General features: G+C 37.5%; 1 long non-coding RNA gene across 1 annotated transcript in view; it reads right to left on the bottom strand.

The window, feature by feature from the left end:
* Positions 1 to 15,716, bottom strand: part of LOC147916491 (uncharacterized) — a 79,118-nt gene that overhangs the window by 22,763 nt on the left and 40,639 nt on the right. Inside the window, exon 2 of the long non-coding RNA XR_015553011.1 lies at positions 2,265 to 2,482. This is a non-coding gene — a long non-coding RNA (uncharacterized LOC147916491). The remainder of the gene's footprint in view (positions 1 to 2,264; positions 2,483 to 15,716) is intronic.

Genomic DNA, 15,716 nt, shown 5'->3' on the forward strand with positions numbered 1-15,716 from the left:
AATCCTAAAGTCTTGACAAGATCTGCAAGGGAGACAGAGTTTGAAGTTTGAACCCTGCCAAGTTATAAGTGTTTGGTTAGTCCCTTGGGATTTCCACAACTCCATCCCTAACAAAACATAAAAAAATTTTATCTATGTAAATAATTACATTAAATTACAGAATTAGTTGTTGGTAGAGACTCTGAGATTCCTGTAAATACATCCTTCTGATTTCACAAGAGACTCTGAAGTTAATCTGTTTGATATAAAGATCCCATGGACATCAGAAGATGTTCTTCCATTACTAACTAGCAAAAATAAATAACAAAGATACAGATTCAGAATTGGGCACCACAGTATAAAGTCAAAAACAGTGTGCATAGGGTGGCATCAATAGAGACCAAGCATTTCTATCCAAATATCTGTATAATAATGATGCCTCTACTGTGGATCAGTATCTTTGTATTTTTCTTGAGATAACAGCGTAGTGCTATTCAAAGACAGTGATTCTTGAGCCTGGTATGGGAAACTGAGGTACATATCATTTTCATAATATTATGGCAGTCAAACAACCGAAGTCTGTTTTGCTGCCAATAGGATGACAAATCAATTAATTAAGAAGTGAAAAAAATCACTAAAATCTTCTATAAATAAGTAGTTAGACTGATTCTATTATTTGAGTGATTGATTTTTGTCTTGTGAATTAATTTGCTGCTTTCATCATAATCTCAAAATTACAGATGAGCTCTTATACAAACATGTTATACATCAAAATGAGAACTAATGAAACATATAATTTATGCAGTAATCCACATACAAAATAGTATTTGCTCTTATAATGTGTAATTGCTTTAAAAGGTGATTTACCTCAATAACCACCCAACAGTTCCCCTCACTTCAACCTTTGCCCCTAGAGTCTATACAGTGCTTAAAGTATAGGTATCACCACTCCCTCTCTGACTTTACTGCCCTATCCTTTCATTGCCGGGTTGTAGCCACACTGAACTCCAGCTATTCCAGGAATACCAGTCATGTTCCCACCTTTGGGACATGGCACTGCTGTTCCCTATGCTTAGAACACCCTTTCCTCAGATGTCTTTAGGGTTAACTCCCTTCGAGTTTTTTTCCCAATGTCACCCTATTTAAAACCCTATTTAATATGATAATCTGTCCCTGCTCCACCCCTTGCCCTCTCAATCCCTTTTACCCTACCCTACCCTAGCACTCATCACTTTCTAATATATTACATAATTTAAGTGTTACCTTTATTGATTACTGTCTCCCGCCCCCCACCCACCACCCACCACCCACCACCTTTATTATAAGTTCCAGCAAGGCAGGCATTTTTGTTCATTGATGAATCTCCAGTACCTAGAAGTGTATCTGGCACATAGCAAGTAATATACTTAATATATATTTATTGAATGAGTAAATTCCATCAGGAGATTTAAAATAAGATTCAACTGCCAAAATTTCTATATTTATATACCTTTCAGGAACATAGCTACTGAGTACCATAACAAATGCTGTTTTCTGAAGTATGTAAATTTTAGCTCTCTGAAATAATCCTTTCTACCCCCAGACCTGTTGTAAAGTAAGTCTGGAGTTCCCAGTCTAGAATTGGCCTTTGGGCTGGTTAATAAGGTGAGAAAATTATCTCCCAAAGAGCCTTCACTAGATAGTAATCTTTGGAACAGAAACAAGGGCCTTTTATAGTGCTTCATGATGATTAACTCATCTGATAAGCTACAGTAATGATCACACGGCAAGGCAGACTCAAAAGAAAAACCCAAAGCTATTTGTGATGTTAGCTAAAGGCACGATTATTAGCCAACTCTGTGAATATATATACTCTCGATATTCATTGATGACCAATTATTCATACTGACCAAGGTGGTCTTAATGTTACCCACAGCTTAACTAAACTTCAGACAGGTTTCTTCCTGACCATAGGCCCCTGACCTCCTTTTTCTTAGAGCATTTACATTAGAAAACTTATAACTGTAAATCCTTTTTCTGCCCCTTTGAGATGTAAATCTTCTCCCAATTTCTTGACAGTTTCACAACTCAGGAATGCCTTTCTCAAGCACCTGAGATCCATCCCTTTTAAATTTAATGATCAACAAAGATAGAGCCCCAGCCCCTGTCTCCCAGTCTCTGTGGGAGGGAGGGAACATAACTTCCATTAACAGACACAGATGACGTAATCACATTGATCAACCTCCCCACTAATGTCATCCAGGACTTTTCTACTAGTTCACCCCAGTGCTTAAAAACTCTCCTACCTTTTGTTTCAGAGGAGTTGAGGTCAGTCTCTCTCCTTTATTGCAATAGTCTTGAAAAAAGTCTTCCTTTCCTGTTTAACTTGTCTGGTGCAAGTTTTCTTTGACAGTTTTCTCCTTGATTTCATATCTTGGGGTCCAATTCTGTATGGAAATATTTGTTGCTTATTTTTGTCAGTAATGGATTAACAACTTCTGCTGTCCATCAAATCATTTTATACCTGGAACATAAGTAACACAGATTTTAATAAAATTAAGTTGTATTTATATGATCCCCATGAGGAAATATGGAACAAATAAGATTCACTCAGGTGCTAAGATGTGGTAGTAAAGTGTGCTTGACGAAAGAATTGTAATACAAGTAAATGTGGGGGGCTTAGGTCCAGGGAGGCTATGTTTGGAGCTTGAGAGTTTTAGGGGCTGGAAAACATGTTCCCAGTGTGAGAGCATTCACATCAGGCTGACTTGTTGAGTGCAGCATTGAATTGCAGGCTTAGTTTTAGGTAGACTGTGGAAAATTTTGCTGTTGGATTATAAAATCTCTACACACAAGAGCCCTGCCTGCATGGACCTCATAGTCTAGTGCAAGTGGGAATGGAGAAGACAATACACAAGTGTACAAATCAATGTTTAACCTCTGGCAATGATAAATATTATCAATAGAAATGTATTAGGAAAAGGAGACAGAGACTGGCAATTAGGGACAAGGCAGGGAAAGACTACTTATACGAGGTGGTCAAGGAATGACCCTCTGAAGGACATTCGAGGAGAGGCCTGAACAAAGTGAGGGAACAAACCATGTAAAGGTCTACGGGGAAGAGCATTCCATTCAGGAAGAATATTTAGCGTCAAAATTCCAAAGTAGAAACAAGCGTGGTATGTTGAAGGAACAGCAGGAAGCCAGTGGACAAGTGCGTGCTTTCTAATTTAGTAAGAAAGAAACTCTTAATTGCATGAAATAATATTTATGGAATCATAATCTAAAACTTGCTGCATACAACTTTCATTAATTCAACACAAGCTTTTATGGTGATTTCTAAGCTAGATCTTGAAAATATAATATTAAAAATACCTGACATCGCCTTTGTTTTCATTAAGCTTATAGTCTAGCATCAGGTTTTCATCATTATTAATTTACAGTTTACTTGTACTAGATTTGGACTGCAATCTAGCCAAATCTATTAGCATAGCATGCAATGCTATGTTTCTTTACTCTCATAGAAAAGAAAGAAAGCTGTAGACTGGAGTGTAATGCCCTTCTGAGGTCATAAAATTATATAGAAAGGTTCATGAAAGGGTCTAAGAAATAATCATGGTTTTCAAGTTTCAAGTTTTTAAGACAAGCCTCCAAGTCGATTTTGAATATTTTACAGTAAGGAAAAATGTTAGAAAGTAAACACAATTTAGTAGGCAATAAAAAATCATGGCTGAACGAGAACTTGACTAAACGATAGCCTTCTCTGGTTGCTATACCTTTATGTTTAGTTTTATAGAGTATTTTAAATATTTTTATGTTCTTTGTGTATAGTTGAGAACTGAATGAAAAAGATTTACAGAAAAAGAGAAATCAAGATTATGGAAAAGGTATAATCAAAAAGAAAAATTTAATATTATTGTTAGCATAATTTAATAATAATCACATGATACCCATTTTACATAATAATTTAATACATTTGCTAGTTAAGGTCAAGCCAATGCAACCAAAAATACAGGAGTGTAGTAAAAACATACTTAAGGCCAGAAATCCTGGCAGCTATAAATGCTCAAAGAAACAATTTTATAGAGATTGACAGATCTATAGGGGTAGATCCAAGAATCCTTAATAGAGGTGATCATTCATTCAACAAACATTTACTGAGTAAGCCAGACAGTAGATGAAAATCTAATATCTGTACAGCCCTCTGTATAACACACCTACATATATCATTTCATTTAATACTTGTTACGATCCTGTAAAGTGTGTGTTCTTATGAGGAATACAGAGATGCAAAGGGGTTAATGTAAATGAACTAACTCATACTGTTAGTAAGGAGAAATGCTGGACTGGAAACCCACGTTTCTTGGCAACGTATTCCCTGATCTTTCCAATATACCATGCTAACCTTCCTATTCCTCTGCACAAGACTGATGCAAGGGCATTCTTCTTCCCATAACCTTAATTTTCTTTGATTAAGAGTCATTTCTACCACAAAGAAAATGAACGGGCTGAGTATCTTATAAAATGCCATTAGAACCAAGTGAGAAGTGATATGCTTGTAGAGGAGGGAGAGAATGAGATTAAAGAACAGAGGAGAGGGAGCACTAAGTTGAATGAAGAAGTTTCATGGTAGTAGGTGAAGCAAGAGAGTGAAAGAGAGGAGGGGAAAGTGGTAACAGGGCAACAAAAGATGCGAGCACACTCCAGGGAAATTTCCTTGGTTGTCAGCATTTTTCAAGTAGATTTGGTGCCTATTATATTAGTTTCTAAAGACGTTACTCGGGGGAAAACATGATAATCACAGATTTCTTACTATATACCCAACATCCATTTCCCCTAAATTTTGTAACTTCATCTTCAATCCATCTCACAGCTTCAGTTAGCACATCTAAGTTGCTAACTCCCTAATTTTTATCTCCAGACCCAACTGCTCTCAGGATAATGCTATATTCCCAGATGCCAAGTGAAAAAAATCAACTCAGATGATATCACAAGTACCTTAAATTCAACCTGTCCAAAACCAAATTTGTTATCTCTGGAAAAACATCTTATTCCTGGTCCTGCCTCCTCCTATATCCTTCATCTGTCTAAGACTTGGAGAGCTATCTTTTCACCCAAGACTAGCAAATCCAGCCACTGTGAAGCTTATTATCTTCCTCATCTTCCATATCCAGTCACTAATACCTGCCCTTATATTTCACTAATAGTTCATGAGTCTATCCTCATTACCTTGGTAATTTCATCATCATTTCCTGAATTACCATAAGAATTTCCTACTTTTTCTTCCTGCCTTTTGTGTCTTCCCTTTCCATTCCAGTCTCTACACTGTCGGTAGAGGCAACTGTCTAAAACACAAATTTAATCATGTAATTTTCTAGAAAAATAATTCATATAGGATCCCCCACTACCTGCAAGATCAAACCCAAATTCATTAGTATAGCTTTAAATGCTCTCAACAAACTATATTCAACCTTTCTTACCATCCTCAGCCACTTCTGCTCTTAGCCAAACCAAATTTGCTTTTTTTACTAGATTTTTTTTTTCAAAGCACTTATCAAGGCCTGGAATTGCCTTACTTTTGTGTATTGTTGGTCTCCTCTCCCACTCGAAGGTAAGCTATCTAAGGGCAAGAACTCCATTTACTTTGTTTACTGCAGTATCTGCAGTGCCTGGAACCATGTCTGACACGCAACAGGTACCCAATAGATATTTGTGAATTGTCTGACTGACTGACCCAGAAGTATCCAGACAATTGCCTTTGAAGTTCAAATCTGTATTGTCTACTATATATTATTATACATAATAAATTGACAATCACTCCTCACTTTTCACCTCACCTTTCACTCTAAGTAGTAAAATTTTAAAATTGATATAATGGGGAAACATACAGGTCTGGGTATCAAGAAAACTGAGGTTTGAATTCTAGCTCTACATTGACTCAGTTACTTCACTTAGAAAATGAGGACATGCTTCCTCCTTTACATAGTTATTTTAGATCAGATGTGATACGTGATTTATACTGTAAATATTCCCTCCCTCTCTTTCTTCCTTCCACCTCCTCCTCTTCCTCTTTTGTATAGAACCTGTTTTTGCAAGATAAAATCTCTCGTGTGAAGGAAGAGGAAGAAAGCGGGACATCCACTTATTATTTTTAAACTATCCTCCTTACAGCATAAAAATCACAGTGGCTGGTTTGGAAATGGATCTTAGGGTTCATCTGGTCTCCTCTAAGATATGTTGATTTCCTCTATAATTTCCCAGCCACATGATTGTCCAGCCTATCCTTAAACAGCTCTAGCAAGGAAAATTCTACCTCTTATTACAGTTTAGCCATCAAAATCATTGTAAATTACATATCATTACCATGTAGAATTGTAGCATCAGCTAATATTAAAGATAGTTTGCATAGTATAATAAATTAATTAAATTATCTTTAGTGAGTCTATTTGAATGGAAACTTCAATGTCGAGTTTCCTGCAATTTCTTTATCAGGGCCTCTAAGGTTGTATTTTTATTGATATTTTAAAAATAAATTCTTATAACATCAAACCTATAAAAGGTTCATCACAGACCAAATACCTCTCTAACCTTTTAAGCTTTCACAGTAAAAACTGTCTTTTTTATTTATATAAGTTTGGGAAAGATACAAATGTAATCATAACCCCCAAGGCAAAATTTTATGGCAGTTTTCAGAACTCCTCACTATAAAAACTACTCAAGCCTACAAACATAAAAGTTTCCAATAAAATTTGTTTTAGATACTGGCAATAAAACATTCTTTGCTTGCCTCTTAACTCCAAATTTTGGAGCCACAGCTGTCCAAGTGCTAAAGATATATTCCACATGCCCAGCCACACATTCCCCAAACTTTTAACTTCCTCCAATTGAAAAACACTGTTATTATTTATTAAATATCACTAATAGTTCATATTTAAAGAATGTGTGTTAATGAGACTAAAAGAAAAAATAGATCATAGTAAAGAAATCACAAATAGAGCATTACGTAAATCACGAAGTCACCTTTAAGTAAATGTATTTTACTTTAAAAATAATGTCCTCATATTTTCACCTAAAGATGTTTGTGATCTTTACCTGGAATATGTTTAATAATGAAAACTTAAATAATAAGGGAGAAAAATGTCCCTATAAGCGTATAAGTGATTCATATTGGAAAGTCTTCTGAGAGCACTTGTATGTTCTACTATTAAAGGTGTTTGGAGAGCTGATTTCCATTCCAACTCTGGCCCTCCTTGTGCCTTAGGGAAATGGTACCAATGCCTTCAGCACTCAGGAAGCACCTAGAAGCATCTGAGCTCTGGACTCTAATAATTTTACCAAAGCGTTCCTTTCAGGCCTCATATCTTGAAGTCAGTTCATTCCGACCATTGCTCTGATCTCTGTTTCTCTGAGGCACCACACAAAATACAAACTGGGCTCCTCCCTTTGACGTCACATATTGTTCACTGTACAGATGGCACTCAGTGGTATGTTGTCAAGGCCCTGTGTTCAATCCGTCCGTTAAAAGCTTGTTACCCTGCCTTAGAGAGGGAGTGTTATGTGGAGACATGTGCAAAGGCTTTGGCACCAGACCAATTTACATTTGAACCTTAGCACTGCCACTTTCTAACAGTATTAGCCTGGTAAGTTAAGAAATCTCCAAGTGACACTTTGTTGATCTGAGTTTTCTTCCTTTGCCTCCTTCCTGACTCACGGTCCCATTGCTGACCTCCCTACAAACTCTTTCGATTTTATACTTAGTTTCTCTTTAAACTGCTCATCATAGTTTGGATTCCACAGAAGCAAAGCAAGAATGAGACAAGGAATGGCGTAGAAGTGACTCACTGTGGTACCAGAAGAGACCTGTGAGAGAGTAGAGGAAGCAGGGCAGGGAGAAGGAAGAAGTCGAGCAAGGCTCCACTTTTAGGCAAAGATTTGGCCTCACTTGATCCCACAGAGGAGCTCTGGAGACTAAATTACAACTAGAAGTTTGTCTCACTCATAGGATTGCCAGATAAAATATAGGACACCCAATTAAATTTGAATTTCAGGTAAACAGGTAAAAATTTCAGGTAAAAATTCTTTTTAGTAAAAGTATGTCTCAAATATTGCATGGGGCAAACTTATTCTAAAAAAAATTATTTGTTGTTTACCTGAAGTTCAGATTTAATTGGCCACCCTGTATTTTTATTAGCAAATTTGGAAACCCTATGGAGGCCAGGTTGCTGGGCTTTCATACTAAGGGCTGTGGTGATGGGGGCATGGAGATGGGGCTCTGGGCAGTGGGGGCTCATAGAACCAGTAAAAGGGATTGAATGGGATATAAGTGGAATACCAACAATACCTGCTAGCACCCTGTATTCTCTCATTTTCTTCACACAGTACTCTTTCCACTTCCTTTCCATTATGGAAACTTGGCCCATCCCTAAAGAACCCATGTCTCTTTGCAGTTCTCACAATGGAGCCTGCTTTTTCTGTATGCGACAAAACTGGCTTTCTACAGTTCTTCACTGTGGCTTTCAGATTATAAATCCATGCTCTGGCTCCCCAGAGATAAATTCTCTGCTCTTTGAGCTCTAGCTATCTGGCTATTGCCTTCTATCCCCCTGCAGTTTTGCCTACATTCAAGGGACACGACCAATTCACTTGATCAATTCAACCTCCAGTCCCAAATGCTGCCACCATCTAGGTCACTACATTGTCAATTAAGTAGTCTCAAAATTCTGTGATTGCTTCTCCATTTCCATAGAACATTCTCATTGTATCTCCCTGATCTAATCATTACTAGGAGCTGCTCCACCTCTTAAAACTTAAGTTAATTAGCCAAGTTTGAAAATACTCTTATTCATCCAATTTTCACTCCATTACTTCTATTACATCAGGCCTTAGACCTAATGAAGACACTTTCCTAATCCATCAATGCGTCCTGAATCTACTTCATTCTCTCATCAGCTACACATTTTAGTCTTTTATCGGTATTTACAAACATTCTCATTAGCCTCATCGCCTTTTCATTCTGCTGTACCCACTCTAAAACCCCTCAACCCGTATCAATGCCAATACCTCCCTTCTCCATCCTTCCCAAATTTGATTAAAAGATTACAATGATATCATGTATATTGGGATAGCAAAGCTTTCACTAATGATAGGAGCAACTTAAACCTAAATCAGACTGAAATTAACTACATTATGTATTGTTATAACATTCCCAGTGGAGGGTGTTCTATGTGCAAAGATGCTGCGATACATTGCAATTTCCCTTTAGGGATCATTAGGCATTTAATATGAAGACTATTAGCTTGAGTAGAATAGAAGCGTGAGTCTATGTGTTTAGTAATTTCTCACACTACAGTATGAATTGGAAGCACTATTTTTTTAAGTGCTGAATTCATATTAATATTATATATTGAAGATAGACACAAAGAAAAGATATCATTAATTATTTTCCTTAAAAAGCAGGTTTAAGTTTAACCCTTATTTCCAATAATTTTTGGTTACATTTACTTATTTTGCAATCTAAAAGAACAAAAGAGGCAGAAGTAAGATGTAACAAAACAGCAATTATCACATGCACAGATGTATACATAAACACAAAAACGAATTAAGATGAAACAAAACAGCAATTATCACACACACACATATACACAAACACCAAAATGAAGTATTTACAAAGTTTAAATTTTTTTCTTGGAATTAAATAAAAATAACTTGAGCAATTAAAACATTTTCAAGTTCAACATTGTGCAATTAAGTATAAATACATGCTGATTTCAAAACAAGGCTAATAAGATGTTTTACAGCAGCTTCTTAATTCATTGTGCTATCATGGATGAACTGGTTTTTCCAGAACAGCTAAAAGCTGCAAACTACGTCAAGATTCCAAATAGTGAAATTGAAATAAAGCTGAATGGTATTTGAAACCTATTTTTTTCCTTCCTTCTTTTATTTCACTGTCGAAGCCATTTAGTATTCATAAAGATGTGTGAAGATTAATTCTCGTTTTTATATACTTGTTTCAGACATACTTAAACTGAAAGAATTTGATTACTATAAAAAGTATAAGGTAATAAATCATAATCTTCTCCATTTAGTAGAACTGGATTTTTACCAATCTTTTGACTTAATTTTATTTGCTGGACTATAATATCCTCAAATATTACCTTGTATAGTTAGACTCTTTCAGTGTGTGCCTGAGTCCCAGCGTAAGTTGTTGTATTAGGAGAGAGAGTCTAATAAGATTAGGAAAATTATTACTTCAAGCAGCTGGAATAAGAGGGCCCAAAGAATGAGTTTCAGATAATAATAATTATTTTCTTCCAGTTTAAAATTGAATCTAAAATTTCAGGAGATCCAAGTAGTCTTTCAGAACTGGAGGTTACAATGACTCAGAGAAAGATTATCTTCCACAAATGGCCCTTTAGGAATTCAAGTATCTTAATGTAAGAAGCTGTAGGGGGATCTAACTGTCCCCTATGCCTGGCATATGTACACACACACACACACACACACACACGCAGATTGAATGAGTTGGGTGCTACTGAGATAGACACATCTTTGAAACCCATTATCTAATACACGATATGTATACTAGGCTTAATAAGTATAAAGTTCTGCTGATTAAAAAGCGTTTTTAGGGACCAGCCCAGTGGTGTAGTGGTTAAGTTTGTGCACTCCACTTCAGCCCGGGGTTGGCGGGTTGGGATCCCCAGTGCGGAACTACACACCACTAGTCAAGCCATGCTGAGGCGTCATCCTACATACAAAATAGAGGAAGATGGGCACGAATGTTAGCTCAGGGCCAATCTTCCTCACAAAAAAAAAAAAAGTGTTTCTAAATGTATCTTTCCAGTTGATACGCATAAAATATTATCTAAAAATATCTACTTAGTTTAGGGTGATGCTGAGACAATCATATTTTTACCATTTAAGCTTTTCATTCATTCACTTCTTCATTCATTTAATGAATATGGATTGAATGTCTACCATGTGCCAGGCACTCCACTGAGTACTGAAAAGAGTGGAACTATGCCCAAGATAAATGTTGTCCTAGCACCTTGGTAACTTACGTGTGATGAGTGTACTGATGTGGGCAATGTGCATGATGTATTGCCAGGGAGCTTTCCATTTCTAAGAGTCAGGGAAGGCTTCTTTGACCAAGTGACCTGTGAGATGAGACCTGATTTGTGTGTCCAGGAGGGAGTGAGAAAGGGCAGAGGGGATCCAAAAGACAGGATAGCACCTTCTTCTTGAAATATTAGCTCTGTATTGAGCTTTTATTTTTACCTGTTCAAATAACTACATTCACAGTGGTTCAAAATAAAGTAAGATATAAAAAATAAAACATGAGGGCAAGGAGGAATTTGGCATTCTTTATGGTCTTTTTTCTGTTTGAAAGACTCCTTCATATGGGTTTGACTTGGAAACAGATGGCATGTAGTGTGACTTAATGAGATAAATGCTTCTCCCCACTAGGATCTGTGACTGGGTCTTTCTCTTAGTAAAGTATTTACTAAAGAATAAAATCAGTTGCTTGTGTATATTAGTGCTTCTTAAGCTGATAACATTTTATATTCCTGATATCCAGTATTGGAATTTATGATCTGGGGTATAGTAAGGCTATCAATCCAGTTGGTACTTTTACTTCTTATGGTTTATCTTAAACAGAACTACTGTATAAAATTTACTTTTGTATGTTCCCATTTGCTTTTTTGTGTAAAAGAAAAAAGACTGAGAATATTAACAAGCCAGCTGTTAGCACTTTGATATTTCCCTGTGGTCTACTCCATTAGAGGGGGCTAAGTTCTTAATATCAGTTGGATTTGTTAATTATTGGTAAACAGTGCTCTATGAGTATTGGATAATGGATTCATTTTGTGCATTTATTTTTATCATGGGAATTTGGGGGTCTTTCATAGGTTTGTTTAAACTACCTAAAAGCATAATCCAGCTTCCTAAGCCTTACACCAACTTAAAGAAAACAATACTTTATTCATATGACTAAAGCAAATATAATTCCTAGTTTTTATTCAAGAATTTACTTCAGATGATCTTGGATCATATTCTCTATACCTAACACCATGGGGAAAAGAATACAAAAGGTCATTGAATTCATGACATGAACTAACACTTTATTTAATTATTCATTTACTCAGGGTCTACTTTATACCAGATTTTGTGTTAGGCTTTGCAGAGATGAAAGCAATGGTAACGATAGGGAGAATTTCACCCTAGGGACTCCTAAATAGTTGATCCTTTCAAATAAAGTTCAAGGGCACTTGGTATGTCATTTGCTGTTCTACAGGAGATAAAGACAAGCTCTAGTAAATTATGCCACAGCCAGCCAACAAATACCTAATTCCAGTCTCCTTGGTGGTAGCCCAACTCTGGGATAGTTCAGTTTATGTCTTTATAGCCCCATCACAAGAGATATCCGTGGGGAAACCAAGAGGCATAGATCTATATGTTTAGCCCTAAGGCAGAAAAATGATAGGAATAATTTATTTGACCAGGAGTACTTAAAAAAGAAAAAAGTTCTCTGCTCAGTGAGTTCATTTAGAGAACATCTCTGGGATACTCTCTACTGTCAGGTGTGGTGGCACCTGCTGCATGGCTCTAAAATCAGACACCTGGGAGATCACCCCCTCTCCCACGAGGCAATCTTCATGAAGTATGTGACAGCTGGAATCACAGAGAGAGCAAAAGATACCGAGGGAACTTAAGCCTAGGGTGCTTTCAGAATCCTTGAGACCGGGTTCCTAATTTATCTGGGACAGGGTCGAATTTTATTCATACTTCTCACTGTGGCAGAAACATAAATGACATGTAAATTGCTTCACAGTTTGCTTAGCTGATGATTGTTTCCCAGAACTGACTCCTAAAAGCCTACTCAGTCAGTCCCAAGAACATGCTAAAGAAGTTGACCACTTCCTTGATTGGAAGATTTACAAGGCAGTAGATTTCCCTCCACCTCCCTGTACATATAGGTCCGTGGAGGACAACAAACTGAAATGATCCTCCTTCCCTGGAACCAATATGGAGGCAATGTGAAGTGCAAGCAAATCCCCCGAGTCCTAAATGGCCTTCAGCAGACATGTCCTAATGAAGCAAAGTTAAAAATTGGTAATAAATTAATGAGAATGTGCCTCTTAGTGGCAATCATCCATCCATTCCCTCTTAGAGCACCTTTTAATTATTGTTAGTAATGACAGAGTTTGGGGGTCACTGATTTCAGAAAAGAAGAAAACTTTTGTGCTTTCAAGGCAGTAACGTGCAGCCTCTGTGTTCTGCATTTTGGAATAACCAATATTTATCACTTGTGGTTGTTTCTTTTTAAATGCTGGGTGATGACATTACTTCACTGGGTTGAAAAGATATTTTCTAAATTTGCCTTTTTTCCTTCAGGAGGAGATTGTCATTTTGGACTGTTCATCAATTATAGATAGTAATGACAAGAGTAATATGCCCCACACACTTTCTCTGTCTTCACAGGGTGCCTCAAGAATCCCTAAGGAGTCATAGAGGTAGAGGAAAAAAATGCCCTTTTTTTCCACTTCCCATCTTTCTGTTAACTGGGCTTATGCCCGATTTAAGCAGAGAATCATTCAGCTGCTAGCTGGTGATCTTCACAGCTGCTGGCTAATGCAGCCTCTTAAACATCTCTAAGACACTCTAAAATCTGCTTAGGAATTTGTCAGAGTGACACATGTTGGCAGTAATTTCATTTTGCAAAGAACCATGGAGTGAATGCACTACCCTCTTTTCCTCCCTCCCTTTGACACATCCCAAATAGGGTGACTTTCTGGCGTTACCTCTCACAGAATATAACTTACAAGTTGGCAAAATATACTTCATAAAATGTGTCTCAAAGCAAATGAAGAGCAATCAACATGAGTCAATAATTTGGCATCATTTTGACAGCAACAAAGCTGTAATTGGGAAACAGAGGGTGAGGTCATCCCACTGGACAGTCACAGAGCATGAAACAGAAGCCATTATTCCAGAGGTCTCTGCCTGGCTATCCATGGCAAGCTCACGCCCACTGTTGACCTAATGTTTTCCTTCAGCTACCAAATCCATCTAAGCTCTCTTCTGTTTTCAAACTCCCCGATTCAGAAATGATGGAGAGTGCAGAAAAGCAAACAAAGAAAAATAGATGGGTATATTTTGATAAGCCCTAGTGGTCTAGTGGTTAAGATTCAGCGACCTTATCACCGCAGCCCAGGTCCATTTCCTGATCAGGGAACCGCACCCCCTGCCTGTCGGTTGTCACACTGTGGCGGCTGCATGTTGCTGTGATGCTGAAAGCTAGGCCACCGGGATTTCAAATACCAGCAGGTGGACAGGTTCCAATCTCCTTCTGAAGGAAAAAAGGCAAATTTAGAAAGTGTCTTTTCAGCCCAGTGAAGCAAATGTCATTGCCCAGCGTTTAAAAAAGAAACAACCACAAGTAATAAATACTGGTTATTCCAAATAAGCAGCACGGTGGGCAGGTTTCAGCAGAGCTTCTGGACTAGACAGACTAGGAAAAAGGCCCTGGCCACCCACTTCTGAAAAAATTGGCGATGAAAACCCTATGAACAGCAGTGGTCTGATATAGCACCGGAAGGTGAGAGGATGGTGCAAAAAGACCGGGCAGAGTTCAGCTCTGCTGTACACAGGGTTGCTAGGAGCTAGAATTGACTGGACAGCACTAACAACAAAAACATTTTGATAGCAACTTATGAGAAACTATGGCCTTCATCACTTTGCTAATTACTGTCCTAACTCTGGCTGGCTCCTTCCAGCTTGAAAAAAAGAGGAAAAAGTTACAGGCAGTGCTAGAAAGCTCACAGTTAGGAAAATAAGAAGGATAACAATAGATTTATGCTTTTAAGGATTTTGGTGAGCTTGACATTTTCAAAGCTTCTCCAACAATAGTACCTTTTTTTTTTTTCCTTCCAGACTTCTAATATAGGATCTATCAGTCAAGAGAAAATAATATTGTGGGAGTTCTTAAAAAAATCTTGAGTGGAGGGAAACCATAGGATTAATATTTTTAAATGTATTACACGGTCTGTATGCAGCACTTTCTTTAGTGATTATTCTTGGCGGCACAAAATATTGATCCCAGTCCAATGTGAAAATTCCCCAACAGAATGAAAGTTAGAATTTAACACAGGCAGCAAACTCATGATTGAGCACGCTGCTCATTGAGAGATCTACGTAACGAAGGGGCATCAGCTGTCAGCAGAGTTAGTGCCCACTTCCCAGTCCTCCTCCCCACAACACCAGCAAGGCTCACCCCATCGTCTCATTTTCACTAACTCTCATCTTCAGTTTAAAATTGAAAACTGAACTATCTAAGTCTCCTAGAGGCCTTCGCAAGAAATGAAACTTTACTTGAATTAGCATCACTTTTGCATTATTTTCTAACAAGCGCATGCAGCCCCTTTGAGGAGAAACCCTTTGAGGGGCAAAAGAAAATACATTCAAACACACCCAATCTCAAAAGTATCATTGACAGTAAGTTCAGCAAAATTTCTTTCAACTGTTTAAACTCTGGAAGGTCCTCCACACAGACAGCAAGCCCAAAGTTACTCTCCCCCCTTCGAGTGACCAGAACATCTTATTGCCACCAGTTGTGAGGCTATGAGGTCACGAGGCTGGGGAAAGATGCCTTTGTTTATTTACATACTCATATGTTTTAAAGAAGACTTTTTCTCATTTTTAAAAATTTTATTGTTTAATTTTCCAGAAGTCCTAGAGATCTTGAGAAGAAAGCC

Source organism: Ceratotherium simum, chromosome 8 (genome assembly GCF_057802395.1).
Source record: "Ceratotherium simum simum isolate JZ-2026a chromosome 8, ASM5780239v1, whole genome shotgun sequence".
In the NCBI taxonomy this organism is placed as follows: domain Eukaryota; kingdom Metazoa; phylum Chordata; class Mammalia; order Perissodactyla; family Rhinocerotidae; genus Ceratotherium; species Ceratotherium simum.